We start from the raw sequence: 17938 nt of genomic DNA, 5'->3' as shown, positions 1-17938 counted from the left end.
TTAGAGACCTCTCATATAATTACCGCTGAAAACTATTTGCTTCGATCAGTTCAAATCGCTCATTTTACACATGTCATAAATGATTTGAAAAAGGGTAATATACCTTCTGCCCCGCTTAATAAATATATATATATATAAATATAAATAAATATAAATATATAAATAAATATAAATAAATATATATAAATATATACGGGACAAATTACACTGATTGAGTTAGCCTCGAAGTAAGTTCGAGACTTGTGTTACGAGATACTAACTCAACGATACTATATTTTATAATAAATACTTATATAGATAAACATCCAAGACCCAGGCCAATCGGAGAAAGTTCGTTTCTCATCATGCCCTGGCCGGGATTCGAACCCGGGACCCCTGGTGTCACAGACAAGCGCGCTACCGCTGCGCCACAGAGGCCGTCAAATTAATAAATTAGACTTATTTATATCGGAAGATAAACTAATCAGAATAGGAGGTCGATTAGCTAATTCAAATTTACCGTTCGAAGCGAAACATCCTTTTATTTCCTAAACATGATAATGTTATCCATTTTAATGTTCATCCATTTTACTTCCTAAACATGATAATGTTACTTACTTGATTATATGTAGACTATTTTCACCGCGTACGATCGCGTTCATATCTGCAGTCATAGTTTTAAAATTCTTACGGGTTAAAATAGCGTGCACTGTGGTTCCACTAGATACACACACACATGCATATTTAAAAAGAATAAATATTCCTTCAAATGAATACGGTCTTTAATACCAATGATTACTAAGTAAAACAGTTTATTATTCTATGACATATAACATAACAAAACAGAAAGAGACTGTAATCAACGATGGCCGAACTGGGCCCGATAATTGTCGATCTTGATATCGTCGTCTCTCATTATTTGCATAAGATTTGCCTATAGAGGGAAGCCTGCGACTGCCTGACTTATATCATTTCAATAAGGTTGAAAGTTTGTCTGCACCCGACCCTAACATAGGTAGTGGTTCCTTTGAAAGTTATTGGGTAGCAATTTTATTACTTCGTGTGAGCAAGTGAGATCTAAGATATATGAGATAATCTCGCTTGCTCACACTCGCTTGTTCTAGTTACTAGCGTTACTTGGATTCCGAAGTTATTCAAAGATTTTTTTTTGTCTATTTTAGTGTTACTGACAATTTTTAATGTTTCAAGGTGCCATTTGAACTAAGTAACTGACTGACTAACTAACTAACTGATATCTAAGAATTACAATACCCGTGTCTTCAAACACGGAAATCAACAAGAAATATTAAACAAGAGGGAGCAAATTAAAACATTCAATAATTAAAATTAGTAAATTTTATTGAAACAGTTTACCTATAGTTTAATTTACAAATTGATGATTATATAAAGCTATACATATATAGTATATTACACTAATTGTATCAACCACTTATCTCCTATTATTAAGGTTACAGCTTAATTATTCGTTTTCATAAAGAAAAGATATTGAAGCTGTCCTTAAAATACTATCTAAGTAATTAGTATCTACTTTTAATATAAATTGGCAGAACCTTTCACGCACTATATGGACTCGATGCACAGGGCAGTTGTCTTGCACAAATTATATTGTTGGCATATCATCAATCGGATGAATACACCGCACAGTTGGTAACATGGTTTCTTGCAGCACTTGCACATAATGAGCAGCTGTAGCGCGTCCTGCTATCCACACCTGTTCCCCAAGTCCAGCAGCACTCATCCAGCCCCACATATTTGGCACAATATTTTTTTCTTCATATCGAGTTGCATTTCTTCGCCATAAATGAAGCCTACCGTGTTGTGATGACATAAACGAACTTTTCGTCCGTAAATATCGCTTTTTTCCAGTCAAAATCCAAATACTGCCGAGAAAATTCTAAACGTTTTTACTTATTTATTTCGGATAAATACGGCTTTCTTGCTGGCTGTCTGTGGTGCAGTCCCTCACGGTGCAAACTCGACGAACAGTAACCACTGATGTGTCGAACTGTTCCGCAAATATTCTGGTCGGTATGAAGCCATTATTTTCGTACTGTTCCACCATGGATCTCCGCTGTGTGGCATGTCACTGTGTTGATTAGCGGGCGACTTGTTATTTTTCACTACCCTCTTCTTGATGGCGCGTTACCCAATGCTTCGCCGCTTGTTGTTTATTGTGTTATTTGTGTGAATGTGTGAGTGATAGCAGCGGTGCAAGCTATAAAGTTTTGCGAACTATGACTGCAATTATGAACGCGACCGTACATTGTCATACTGGTGCCGCTCTTCTTAGCTCTTTGATTCGCCAAAAATATTGGATAATATCGTCTCGATCTGTTGTACGGCAACGAGTACATAATTGTAATTTTTGTTTTAAAAATTCTCCTTCGCATCCAACTCCTAAAATGGCGAATTTACCCGCATTTCGTGTTCAAGAGACAAAAGCTTTCGTTCATACTGGCGTGGATTACGCTGGGCCTATTAACATTACTATTTGTCGACGTCGTGATCAGCGAAGTCAAAAGGCATATATTTGCCTATTTATTTGTTTAGTGACGAAAGCCGTTCATATTGAACTTGCCTCGGATTTATCTTCTATTACATTTCTTTCTGCGTTTAAGAGATTTATATCCCGTAGGGGTCCAGTTTCTCATCTATATTCCGATAATGGAACTAATTTTGTTGGCGCTAAGTCTCATTTGAATGAGCTTTATAATTTTTTACTTTCTTCAGATTATAATGATTTACTTTCGAGCGAGCTTGTAAATCGCCGCATAGAATGGCATATGTCTCCTCCCCGCGCTCCGCATTTTGGAGGAATTTGGGAGTCAAATATAAAAAGTTTGAAAACTCATTTGTACCGCATTATTGGCAATCAATTACTTACATATGAAGAGCTTTTAACAGTATTAACACAGATTGAAACAATAATGAATTCCCGACCCCTCTGCGTACTACAGGAAGAACCGCATCTTGAGCCTTTAACTCCCGCGCATTTTATTATGCCTTCTCCACTACAATACTTGCCACTTGCACCTGTTTCTTCTTCGCCACTAGTTACACGTAAATCGCTTCTCGATCAAATGATTCGCTCATATTGGAAAAGATGGCATTTAGAGTACTTGAATAATTTACAGGTTCGTCAGAAATGGTTGAAAGATGTAACGAACGTCAAAATTGGTACTGTAGTGTTGATACATGAAGATAATGTTCCCCCATTACGATGGCCAATGGGAATCATTGAAAAGACTTATCCAGGTGCAGACGGTACTGTGAGAGTAGCTTTAGTTAAAACTCAAAATGGTTTTCTTAAAAGACCAATCGTTAAATTAAGTCCACTGCCGTCGCAATAACATTACCGCATTTTCTTAATAAATTCTTATTTTATGAATGTTATTATATTATTTTTTCCGCTTTAGTTAATATTAAAATCCACTACTATTTACGCTACTCTATGAGTGATTTCCTTTTATTTTTCTTTTGAGAAAGCGATGTTTCTCAAGGCGCCGGAGGATGAACGCGCCGCTTTATTTTACTGTTCCTATCCCTTTTCATTCCGCACAATACGATAGTGACAGCATATGTGGTTTCTTCGGAGCTCGACAACACTCGACGGCTTACGAATGGAGCCATAGAACATTTCAATTCAAATTTGAAAACTAGTGATTGAAGAAAAAATATGGCCGCAAATTGACTGCTCCGCTCATATAATAAAAATAATAAAAGTGCGCATCTTTGAAACAAGAAGAACCCTGGCCAGGGCCCAAGAAGCCAAAATACAAGAAATTAAGGTACGTGTTGTGCGTTTACATTCCCGCTTCCCGCTTCTTCCTTTCGGTTTTTCAATTTTCACAATATTCACTCTTTACCAAAAATCCAGCGACCTAAATAATTGTTTTTCCGCTATCCCAGACCTTTTCATATCCATCATAATTTACACCTAGCCATCCATTAAATTCACCTAGAATAATAATCTTCTCATTTGGCTTGGTAACTTTCAATACTTCTCTTACACTATTCCAGAACTCCTCGTTTTCGCTTTTTGCTGTTGTTGTACCCCCCGAACCCACATCCCACGGTGCATAAACACCTAGAACGAAGATCCAAGTGATTCCAACTTTCAGCCTAATCCATAGAAGACGAGGGCTGACACACTCATACTCATTCACACACTCAGCCATTCGTGCAGAAAGAATTAGACCGACCCCTTGACAGTCTCGGCTGGTACTGGAAATTCGAGACCAATAAGCCGTGTAAGAGCCGTGCTGCCTCGCATCGCATCCTTTCTGCTTCGTTTCATTCACGCACAACACATCCAAAGGTCTTTCATCCATCATCTGGCATACTTCCTCAATCTTATCCTTCATTTCTCCTCTTACATTCATCGTCGCAAAGCGGCTTTCAGCAGACCGCATACCGCTCCCGCCGGGAACGAGACGTGATGAGGTGCGGACACCTTCGCCGCCATTAAGGTGCTTTTTAAGAGTTTGCATCATGCGATTCCTACGAGGCGCAAGGGAAAAATAATGTCTGTCCCAGCAGAGCTCCGCATGCCAGGGTAAGGCTAGCCATTACCTGGGGGTCGCCCAACCCCATGGCGGAGGTGGCACGCTCGAGACTAGGCTCGCCCCTAGCCATGCATCCATCGGCGCGGCAGACCTTAGATTGGCAGGAATTGGCATTAAAAGAGGAATCCCAAGTCTATCACTTAGTCGGCTTTTACGACATCCGTGGGAAAGAGATGGAGTGGTCCTATTCTTTATTGTAATGGTGCCGGGAACCACACGGCACTAAACTACACGAATAACACACACAACAACAAAACATCGATAAAAAACACATCGCACTAGGGGTATTTATACATACATACATACATAAAATCACGCCTCTTTCCCGGAGGGGTAGGCAGAGACTACCTCTTTCCACTTGCCACGATCTCTGCATACTTCTTTCGCTTCGTCCACATTCATAACTCTCTTCATACAAGCTCGGCGGTTTCGGGTACTTTTGACCTGACCCTTTACCAGGACGTCCTTAATTTGATCAAGATACGTTCGTCTAGGTCTTCCCACTCCGACCTTTCCCTCCACACTCTCCTTGTATATCTGCTTAGTCAACCTGCTTTCATTCATCCTCTCCACATGACCGAACCATCTTAACATACCCTTTTCTATTCCTGTAACTACGTCTTCTTTCACATCACAACATTCCCTTATCACGCTGTTCCTTATCCTGTCACTCAATTTCACACCCATCATACTCCTTAACGCTCTCATTTCCACTGCATTTATTCTGCTTTCATGCTTCTTTTGCCATACCCAACTTTCACTCCCATACATTAATGTCGGGACCAACACGCCCCTGTGCAGTGCACAGCCAGTCGAGCCTTTTTGGATAGTTTCTGACTGCTCATAAAGGCATGCAAAGCTCCATTCACCATGTTCCCCGCGTTCACTCTCCTTTCAATATCACTATCATACTTGCCATCTGATGTAAACTTTGATCCTAGATATACAAACTCTTTCACTTGCTCCACTTTTTCTCCTCCAATCAAAATATTACATGCTGTCATTTCTTTCTCCATTTCAAAAACCAGTGTTTTAGTTTTACTTACGTTCACTTTCATTCCTTTCTATTATTTATTGATTTAAAAAAGGCCTTTGACACCGTTAGCCACAAATTGCTTTTAAAAAAGTTGGAAGTCATTGGTATAACTGGCAAAGCGCTAAACATATTCAAGTCCTATCTTACAAACAGACTTCAGATTGTTAAAATTGACAATAACTATCAAAGTCCTCCAATAGCGATTGAGCATGGAGTCCCGCAAGGGTCAATACTAGGCCCACTTCTGTTCTTAGTTTATATCAATAACATGCATGAAATAGGCCTAAGCGGTAATATCACTTTATATGCTGATGACACATGCCTGTTTTACTTCGGATCATCAATCCAAAGCTTAATTTCTCAAGCCCAAAATGACCTAAATATCCTTCAGGATTGGTTTCAGTATAATTTACTGACCATAAACGTCTCCAAAACTAGCTTTATAGTTTATAAAGCTAAAAATAAACCAATACCCACTTTCACTCCTCTCAAAATAAATAACAAACCTATACAACAAAAAACTACAGAAAAATATCTTGGCCTCTCATGGATACTAATTTAACATGGAATAGTCACATAAAAAAAATAATAACCAAATTTATATCGCTCCATGCCTCCCTCCGGATAAATGTTCGATATATACCACGTAAACTACTATTAACAATGCTCTAATAAAACCACACCTATTATATCTCATTGAAGTTTGGGGAAGCGCCGCGAAAACAAGATTGGACAAATTACAAACACTACAAAATAAAATAATAAAAATGCTATTTAATTATAACTTTCGAACACCAACTACTAAAATTTATCGTGAAACAAAACTAATGACTATTAAACAATTATATACTTATCATACTTGCATTCTTATCTGCAAAATCATGAACAACAAGGTCCGCACTAACCTTAACTTTACGGAGCGAAAACAAGTTGGGCGCACCTGCACTCGACGCGCAAGCTTCATCATTTTGCCTAGAACACGAACCAAATACTACGGCCAGTCGACAATAACGTGCGAAGGTGCGCGCCTTTTTAACAAGATACCCTCTGATATCAAAATAATTACCTCGTTCGATGTATTCAGGAGACAATTAGCCGAGCACATAATCTCAATTTACTGAACTTTTACGATTATATTTCGTTTATTAGTGTGACAACGAACTTATGTATTATTAGTTTTTGTATTATATGTTCTTATGTAAGTGATGTAAAATATGTCTTTATAAGAATAAAAGTCTATAAACCTAAACCTAAACCTAAAACCAATGATTACTAAGTAAAACAGTTTATTATTCTATGACATATAATATAACAAAACAGAAAGAGACGGTAATCAACGATCGCCGAACTGGGTCCGATAATTGTCGATCGAGATATCGTCGTCTCTCATTATTTGCATAAGATTTGCCTATAGAGGGAAGTCTGCGACTGCCAGACTTATGTCATTTCAATAAGGTTGAAAGTTTGTCTGCACACGACCCTAACATAGGTAGTGGTTCCTTTGAAAGTTATTGGGTAGCAATTTTATTACTCGTGTGAGTGAGCAAGTGAGATCTAAGATATATTAGGTAATCTCGCTTGCTCACACTCGCTTGTTCTAGTTACTAGCGTTACTTGGATTCCGAAGTTATTCAAGGATTTCTTTTTCTATTTTAGTGTTACTGTGAATTTTTTATGTTTCAAGGTGCCATTTGAACTAAGTAACTGACTGACAAACTAACTAACTGATATCTAAGAATTACAATACCCGTGTCTTCAAACACGGAAATCAGCAAAAATATTAAACAAGAGGGAGCAAAATAAAACATTCAATAATTAAAATTAGTAAATTTTATTGAAACAGTATACCTATAGTTTTGTTTACATATTGATGATTATATAAAGCTATACATACAGTATATTACACTAATAATATCATCCACTTATCTCCTGTTATTAAGGTTACAGCTTAATTATTCGATTTCATAAAGAAAACATATTGAAGCTGTCCTTAAAATACTATCTAAGTAATTAGTACTTTTAATATAAACTGGCAGACCCTTTCACGCACTATATACTCGATGCACAGGGCAGTTGTCTTGCACAAATGATATTGTTGGCATATCATCAATCGGATAAATACACCGCACAGTTGGTAACATGGTTTCTTACAGCACTTGCACATAATGAACAGCTGTAGCGCGTCCTGCTATTCACACCTATTCTCCAGGTCCAGCAGCACTCATCCAGCCCCACATATTTACAGATGTGCATCCAGACTCCATATTTGGCACAAAATTTTTTGCTTCATACCGAGTTGCATTTCTTCGCCATAAATGAAGCCTATCGTGTTGCGATGACATAAACGAACTTTTCGTCCGTAAATATAGCTATTTTCCAGTCAAAATCCAAATACTGCCGAGCAAATTCTAAACGTTTTTGCTTCTTTATTGAACATGAACATGAACATTGGTACCACACCCAGCCAAGCAAAGCCTGACCCAGTCTAGCTGGATACACCAGGGGGCACAGATTTTATAGGGAGTGACACGCTCAGGGATGGGAGAGGAAGGCCGACCAGCCGCAACCAGTCGACCACAATCGACCGACTATACAGCCTATAGCCAATATAGGAATTAAGGAAGACGGGTATTTCGACGGAGGAGAGCGTTGATGTGTTGCGTGTTTCCTTCTTCCTTGTATCTAGTTCTTGTTTTAACGGTTCGTTATCAGTTCCATTTATTTCGTAGGAATCTCGTGCTGCTGTGATGATTTTTGTTATAAGTCGCGATGTCTGCCCATTCTAAAGAATTTGTAGTGTAGGATTTCATTAGGCCTTCGTTATTATGTAGGAATTTTATCCCCGTTTCGATGGTTTTTGTGATTGGTTGGTCGGCTGTTTCAGATCTTTATTCTTGTCATCCAAATTTGCCTTCAACCTGTGGCTTTCTCTCAAGTTGGCCGCGTTGTTTCCAATGTAAGTACTTCCAGTTTTAGATATTGATGTCACACGTTTCGTTTGTAGTGTTGTTTCTAAAGTGTCGTGTTTCTTGTACACTTCCAGTTGCAGCATTAGCCCTAATGCGTCGTGTTTCTCCAGTTCGTAGCATAGATTCCGATTTTATTTACTGTAGTTTTTCCAGATCTCATTTTCGCCTCCTATGCCCGTGTTTAATCAGGTTCTTAGTATTGATTCTATACGTCGTGATATCTTTAATTAGCAGCGTTTATTCCTATACGTCGTGTTTGATGATGATGATTTCCATCAGTTCGCAGCATTCATTCCTAAACATAGTGTTTTCTCGGATCCAAACCTATGATTCCAATACATTGTGTTTTCTCAGGTTCGCAGCATTAATTCCAATACATCATGTTTTCTCTAATTCGTAGTCTTGATTCCAATACGCCCTGTTCTCTCAGGTTCGCAGCAATGATTCCAATATGACCTCTATCAGTTCGCAGCATTAATTCCAATATGACCTCTATCAGTTCGCAGTATTAATTTAAATACATCACGTTTTCTCTTATTCGTTGTCTTGCTTCCAATACGTGATGTTACCTCAGGTTCGCAGCATTGATTCCAATAAGACCTCTCTCAGTTCGCAGCATTAATTCCAATACATCATGTTTTCTCTAATTCGTAGTCTTGATTCCAATATGTCGTGTTCTCCCAGGTTCGCAGCATTGATTGCAATATGACCTCTATCAGTTCGCAGAATTAATTCCTATCCATCATGTTTTCTTAAATTCGTAGTCTTGATTCCAATACGTCATGTTGTCTCAGGTTCACGGCATTGATTCCAATATGACCTCTATCAGTTCGCAGCATTAATTCCAATACATCATGTTTTCTCTAATTCGTAGTCTTGATTCCAATATGTTTTGTTCTCTCAGGTTCGCAGCATCGATTCCAATATGGCCTCTATCAGTTCGCAGCATTAATTCCAATATGACCTCTATCAGTTCGCAGCATTAATTCCGATGTGACCTCTATCAGTTCGCAGTATTGATTGCAATATAACCTCTATCAGTTCGCAGCATTGATTCCAGTCCATCAAGTTTTCTCAAATTCGTAGTCTTGATTCCAATACGTCATGTTGTCTCAGGTTCCACACTTCCTAATTCCTAACTGATGATCGGTTGAAAGCACCGTGGTAAGTAACTTTCTGCGAGCCCGTGGTAAGATCACGCACCGACCACACTTCCTAATTCCTAACTGATGATAGGCTGGAAGAAACCGTGGTAAGTAAACTTCCTGCGAGCCCATGGTAAGATCACGCACCAACCACACTTCCTAATTCCTAACTGATGATTGGCTGGAAGAAACCGTGGTAAGTAAACTTCCTGCGAGCCCGTGGTAAGATCACGCACCAACCACACTTCCTAATTCCTTACTGATGATTGGCTGGAAGAAACCGTGGTAAGTAAACTTCCTGCGAGCCCGTGGTAAGATCACGCACCAACCACACTTCCTAATTCACTTTGGTTAACAATAATAGCAGAAACTTTAAATTATAAATAAACAGACCGACATTATAATCTTAATAAATTATCACACACAACACAACATCACAACTTAGTTCTTAGCAACAAAATGGTCTAATGTACGAACGAGTGAAATACGCAAAGTAAGCAGATACACAGTAATTAAGGGTGTTTACACACTTACTGAGTAAACACTTTTATATCAATTGTAATTTGTTTGAAAGACAAAACCACTTTCAGGTATGTACTCATAGGTATATGTACTAGAATTTGGGCTACATTCCAGCTTTCTTATGGTTACGTACTATTGCTTTATCAAGCACCGTGTTAGTTAAGTCTACGTAATCAATATTATTATTAGAGAATAACATGAATCCCTATTGAAACTTGTAAATGTAATTGGACAACCGCTGCCTACTTAAGGATTTCATAGGTATGTATGTAACACAGAATATCAATACCATACTTTGAGTTTGTAAGTAAATTAAGTGTGTAGTCGTCCTAATAGCAATATGCAGACATGCAATTGCAATATAATAAAAATTATGTCTAAGCGGATGTGCTTTGTAGAATGACGATGATCGAATATCAAAGTAAGTTTTGTAACAAAATACATAATTTGTTTATACCGATCTCTCATCCGCCGTGTGGTTCCTGGCACCAATGAAAAATAGGACCTCTCCATCTCTTTCCCATGGATGTCGCAAGAGGCGAGTAAGAAATAGGCTTCAGCGTGGTCTGTCAGCCTTTCAAGGTTGTTGGCTCTGTCTACCCCGTCAGGGATGTAGACGTGATTATATGGATGGATGGACTATTTCTCATTAGAGCGTGTTCCTGGTTGCATCCTCAAGGGTTTGGCTTGGGAGCCCGGGGTCCGCTACATTTTGTTTATACCAATATTAAATGTTTCTTAAAGCTTTCAACGCATACATTTTACATTAAAACCTTATTCATGAATTTCTTCATTTTAATCTAATTAATATTGATTTTGAATGGGATATGGTAATCATTATAAATCCTATGTCTCCATCGTTCTCGTAAATTATATAATCTATATTTTGAAAAAATTGTGGGCTCTGTCTACCGTAAAAAAAAAACATAATAATTGTTGATGGCAACATTTTTATTTTGCTGTTTCCTTTTCCGTTTCTATTCCGCTTTGGTGTGCGTCTCTTTATCTTGTTAAATTAATAAATAAGACATTATAAAAATTTTAAACGTTTTTATTTACTAATTTATTTACTAATTTATGTACACAGAAAACATCGAGACTGATAAACACAAGAAACAAAATTACAAAGGTTCTGCTTATTTCAAAAGAAATCTCTTCCAGCAGACCCGAGATAGGAGACATGATGGAAAGGGTGACAGGCGTGTACTCCACTCACACAACTAATAATAGACATACATAAACAAATACATAAATAAAATAAAATAAGATACATATATAAATACAAAATAATAATAATAAACTTACATAAAGTATATACAATATATACCATATTAGCAAGGCTTGGAGAGGTAATAATTTTTAATTAATTTTTTAAATTGGGACAGTGATTTAGAGTCACGTATCTCAGGAGGCAGTGAGTTCCACAATCTAACAGCATGGACAGAGAAGGAGTTGGAGAAAGTGGCCGAACGATGCGTAGGGAATTTAAGTATGGTTCTACGATGAGACCTGCATGGAGTATCGACAGGACAAACAAAGGTGAAGCGGTTGCGCAGATATGAGGGATATGCAGGATTATAGAGAGTATTGTAAAGAAGGCAAAGTATTCTCATATTTCTACGCAGACGAATGGGCAGCCAGTTTAGTTGCCTGCGAAACTCCGAGACGTGATCATACTTCTTGAGGCCAAAAATGAATCGGATACACAAATTCTGTAGACGTTCCAGTTTATCAAGGAGTTCCTCGGTAGCATCCAAAAAGCACGCGTCAGCATAGTCGAGGAGAGGAAGAATGAGGGATTGACATAAGGAAACTTTAGTTTGAAAGGGCAAAAAATTTTGGAGACACTTCAAAGTGTGGAAGGAATAGTGTACCTTGCGACTAACCTCGTGAACGTGCTTCGACCAGCTAAGTGTAGAATCAAAAATAACACCAAGGTTCTTCGCAGTTTCCGCAAAAGCTATAACCGAACCATCCAGAAGTAATGGGGGTAAGTCACACAGGTCAATACGACTGCGTAGATGCTTACCACCAATGAGCATAGCCTGAGATTTCGATGGATTTATTAATAACCCAAAAGAGCTAGCCCAGCGACTCAGCTTGTATAAGTCATCGTTCATGGAAGCCACAGTTGTCTCAACCTCATCAGCCAAGCAATGCCGGTAAAGCTGCAAGTCGTCTGCATAGAGATGTATACTAGAAGAAAGAATATTAGTAACAGTATTAATAAACACAGAGAAAAGCAAAGGAGAAAGGACACCACCCTGGGGTACACCAGCACTGAGCTCACGCCAGTCAGAGGAGATCTCTCCGAGGCGAACACACTGCGAGCGACCCCGAAGGTAGGAAGAAAACCAGGCAAGAGCAACAGGTGACACGTTAATAGACCGGAGAATTCCGAGAAGGACATCAAAATCAACAGAGTTGAAGGCACTGCTGAAATCGAGAAGTACAATCAAAGTTAGGGATTTGTTTTCCATAGCCCAGCGGATGTCATCGGTAACATTAAGCAAAGCCGTCACAGTACTATGTCCCGCACGGAAACCTGACTGATAAGGACTAATTATGTTGTTATGATTTAAAAAATAAGATAACTGCCTTTGAACAATCAGCTCAGAAACTTTAGATAAAAAGGGTAAGATAGATATAGGTCTAAGCTGTGAAAGTGATGAAGGATTAGAGACTTTAGGTAAAGGAATAACATGAGCTAGTTTCCAAGACGCAGGGAAATAACCGGAAGTTAGGGAGAAATTAATTATATGAGTAACAACAGAAAGAATAGCAGAGAGAAGGAGCGTTATCATTTTTGCAGAGATCTGATCATCCCCAGCCGCGTTAGAAGTGACATGAAAAATAAATCTTTCAACTTCATCCTCAGTAACACATGAAAACTCAAAGGCAGGGTAAGGCGGAACAGGAAGTTTGTATAGTTGATTCAATGTGTCAGATTTAGAGGCAGAAGACAGAGTAACAGGCGGAAGAGAAAAATGTCTGTTAATGTCGTTTGGGTCTAAGTTACTGTGATCGAGAACCGAAGATTTGCCAATACCCACAGATCTAAGAAACCTCCACACATCAGCAGGGCTACGACCAACGAGAGAATCATGAAAATAACTTCTTTTAGCATCCCTACACATACGACTGCAGCGATTGCGAAGGACCTTGAAAAGCGAGAGATTGTGTTCTGTCGGGTGACGCTTATACCTGCGCTTGGCTTTATCTCTTCGTGCCATAGTTTCTTTAATTTCGCTAGAAAGCCACGGTGCAGGGTTTCGCTTAGCCTTAATACGTCTGAGGGGAGCATGTAGATTGTAAATGTTGATTACAGCATTGTTAAAGCATTCCACCTTCGCATCAACATTATCACTGTTATAAATAGGAGACCAGTCAATATTCATAGCCTCTTGATGAAATTTCTCCAAGTTTATACCCTTAAAATTACGACGGAAAATATAATGAGGAACCCTCTTAGGGGGAGAAATACAATAAGATAAATAAAGGAGGTCATGATAAGAAAAAGGGGCAGTAAGTTGACCATGACACGCCACCAAATCGCAGGAAGATACAATTATAAGGTCAAGGAGAGAGGGTTTACGATTAGGCACATGGTGGGTAGTCGAAAGAGGTAAAATGTGAAGATTGTAAGATGTTAAAAGGTCTTGAAGTCGATGAGTCCGTGAGTCATTTTTGACGAGGCATGTATTTAGGTCACCCATCAGAATTACATGCTCATAATTAGGGCAAAATTCGTTGAGGAGATTGTCTAGGGAATCAAAATAATCAATGCGAAGGCTTGGACTGTAGTAAACTGCTATAAGTATTTTTGTATGGTGTAGATTAATTTCAATAAAAAGGTGTTCAGCAGATTCAGAGTGAGCAGGAGAGGCGCTAAGCAGTTGATATGGAATATTATCACGTAGATAGATCGCAACACCGCCACATTGCTTACCCACTCTATCATTGCGCAACAAAATAAAACCTGGTATGACGAAGTGAGAAGAAGGGAGAGAAGGCTTAAGGAAGGATTCGGAAATCAACAAGGCGTCAAGATGAGCACAATCAAAAGACGCGATGATATCAGAATAATGTCCAGGAACACTTTGGGCGTTGATATGTGCGAGATTGAGATTACGAGGGTAAATGGAAAAAAGGGAGGAGAGTTGGTCATGTAGGCCGTGACTGTCAGAAGCACACGTGAAGGACTCGTTACCTCCCGCGCTGACAAAACTATCAGATGAGGAGCAACTGAAAAAGCTGTCATCAAGGTCAATAAGGTTATCATCTGCCATGCTAGATAAAATATATAAATAATAAACAAAAATATATAATAATAAAATATAAATCAGAAATAACGAAAGCAAAAATAATAATATAAACCTTAAGACATTACGGTCTACCAAACTCACCAAAACCCCACGGGTATGTTGAAAGAGACTTAACAAAATATACAAAAAAAAAAATCACATTCATAGTCTCAGTTGAAAAAAAAAAGCCAAGGAAGGAAACATAAAAAATGACATGTCGGTGACAAAGTATGTCACTGTCAACTAAACGTCACGGATTGTAAACAAAGTAGATACAAACAATACTTTCATTAGTGAATCGGTCAAAAAAAATAAATTATAAAATAAAAATATTTAAAGGTACCGTGACCGTTAGCAATAAAAGTTAAAATTACCTACTACGACGTAAATTGAAAATTCACAAGGTATTTAAGAACCACCCACATGAAGAAAAAGAAACAAAACAAAATAATAAAATATAAGAAAAAAAATGCAACAAGTTGCCAATTGGGTCCAGTAAAAGAAAACTGATGCACAGAAGAAGTAAATCACTTATGGCGCCGGGTTTTCCTATAGACCTGCTGTGAACTCTCGGTACCGCCGGAGCCAGTCGTTCCGGTGGCCGATGGATAACCTTCTATAAGTTTCTTAACCTCCGCTAATGTATCCACTTTGCGTCTTGTCTTATCAGGAAGCAGAATAACAATTCTTCCCTCCACAGACCAGCAGCTTTTGATTCCAAAATGCTTACGAGCGGTGGTGAAAGCCAGATGCCTTGGCCTAGTTAGGAATTCTGACATAGTAATACCAGAACCTTTAAGACCTGTTTTGTTATCCCAAACATGGTGACGGTGTTCCATAGCAGCAAATCTAACAAGCACAGGGCGGGGTTTAGTACCAGGGGAGCCAAGACGGTGGCAGGCTTGTAGCTTGTCCCGTGGGAAGTCTGGTAGCTTCAGTTTGACAGAGATGACTCGAAGAATTGAGTCATCAAGATTTTCATTCTTCTCCTCGGGAAGCCCATGAAACAGAAGCACTTTTCTACGCATTACCATCTCATGCCTGTCCTGTGCCAGTGTCAATAGTTCCAACTGAGTTTTTATTCTTGAAATGGCACCCCAGATGACAGACTTAAATTCAGTGTACTCACGGGATAATGTGGCAATATCAGGATTGGCAGCCGGTCCAGTTTTCATCCCTTCTAACTTCCTGTCATACTCTGCCATGCGGGAAGTGAAGAATTTCTCAAGGTCTTCCAAATTACTTGAGAGTTGTGCATCCATTATGTAAAAATATGTGTGAACTTCCAGATGTGAATAATAAAAAAAAATACCTAAGCGAAATGCTAAGGAATGATTATGAAGTGAGAGCAGGTGAGTTTGGCAGAAAGAATAATTAATTATTTACAGCTATTTTGTGTGTTTACTATTTTTAAAAACAAAAACAAATGCAGCTCAAATTAAAACAACTTTTATGCTCTGCCTACCCACAAAGGAAAAGTTTTTATGTTCTTTCCCGAACATAAACTTGGTGCCGAAACCCGGGAACATATAAATATAAGTTCAATTTTAATAAAAAACATAAAATTGTTAAACGACGCCGTGCCGTGCCTCCATTTTTGACGCCATTCAAGAAAAAGCTTTATAAAACACGCATACCAACAATTCGGGAACCCAAGGTAATATTATAATAATAAAATGGCGCATAAATCTGCGATTTCAAATGATCCAGCAGTCCAGAGAACCAAACTAATAGCCCAAATTGGACAATTTAAGGGACAACTAACAAGGGCACAAAAATTCGCCATGGAACAACAAGAACAAGTACTCGTCGATTGCGAATCCATCGAGCTACGAATTAAAGGTCTCCAAGATTCGCTAGTTTCTTATAGAAGCCATAAATTGAGTTTGCAGCTTCTGGATGATAAAATTGACGACTCTAATTTTGAGGAGGATGACTTAGAAGAACTGTGCTTATTTACAATAAGCAGCATGAAGAAAATATTAAATTCTGCGAAAGGGCCTGAAAACCACAATAGCACGATTTTTAAGGATACCACGCAGGAGTATAGCACCATGACCAGGAAGTTACCTCAGCTTGAAATACCATACTACGATGGAAAGGATGTGGTGCAGTACAAAACCTTCATGGATGTATGTTTATGGCAGTAATCGGTGGTGATACTAACCTTGCTCCTATACAAAAGCTATTCTATTTGAGAAAATATTTAAAGGGAGATGCGCTAATGCTGGTTGAAGGTCTACCTCTAGTAAATAGCTCTTATGATGATGCATTTAGGTTGCTAAATAATAGGTATGACAATAAATACATTCTAGTAACTCATCATATTAATAAACTGCTAGACATACAAGCAATCTCAAAAGGTACTGCGCAGAACTTAAGACAGTTTGTTTCATCAGCTCGTCAGCTACTAGGAGCTTTAAATGGGCTTGGTCAAAAGACGGAGCATTGGGACATGATAGTTATTACCATTTTAATGAGAAAGTTAGATTCTTATTCTTGCAGGGCTTACTTTACAGATAGAAACCAAGATGCCTTAACAACCTTGGATGAATTTTTCAAGTTTGTGGAGAAGAGAGCTTTGAGTTTCGAAGAAAGTCAGCATTCAGAAGGTAAGTCTAACATTCCTTCTAAACCTCATGTCTCAAATCATGCAAGTACATCCCCATCTTGCAAGTTTTGTCAATCATCTGATCACAAGTTGTTTATGTGTCAAAAACAATTATTAGGCATTAATAAGAAGCTAGAATTGTTGAAAACAATAAACTGTGTAAGATCTGCCTTAATCTTCATAATAATAGATGCAAGTTTTTCTTTAAATGTGGTATTTGTAAGAGTAAGTCGCATCATACAGTATTGCATGAGGATGATAAGGTGTGCTGTCAAAATAGTGCTTCTTATGGGAGTATGGTGTTGTTGCTCAATACTCAATACTCAATCATTTATTGCATACCATAAAGTTGACATGATGTTATGAATTATATAAAAAGAACATATTTATGGACCCTGGCGGGCACAGCAATATGGATAGATAAGAGGAGGTCGCACTAATTTTTTTTAAATATTCAACTTAATTTAATTACATTTATAAATAATTTAACAATAGTAATTGGATTTTAATAATGTCATTTTAATTGCGTTGTAGTTACAATCTGTCATCGAGGTAGTCTTCTATACTATAATAAGTTTTGTCTATTAACATTTTTTTCAATTTCTTGTAGAACATTTTATCGTTAGCCTCATCTTGTATGTCTTTAGGTAAAATATTATATAATTTTATAGACATAATTAGCGTACTATTAGAATTTAATTTTAAACGGCTAATTGGTAAGACTAGCCTGTTTTCATGTCGGGAAGGGTATTTGGAGTTGACATTTCCGCGTCTGGTGTATAGCTC

This window comes from Amyelois transitella, chromosome W (assembly GCF_032362555.1).
Source record: "Amyelois transitella isolate CPQ chromosome W, ilAmyTran1.1, whole genome shotgun sequence".
NCBI lineage: Eukaryota > Metazoa > Arthropoda > Insecta > Lepidoptera > Pyralidae > Amyelois > Amyelois transitella.
The sequence above is the reverse complement of the archived record's forward strand: the minus strand, read 5'-3'. Positions refer to the sequence as shown.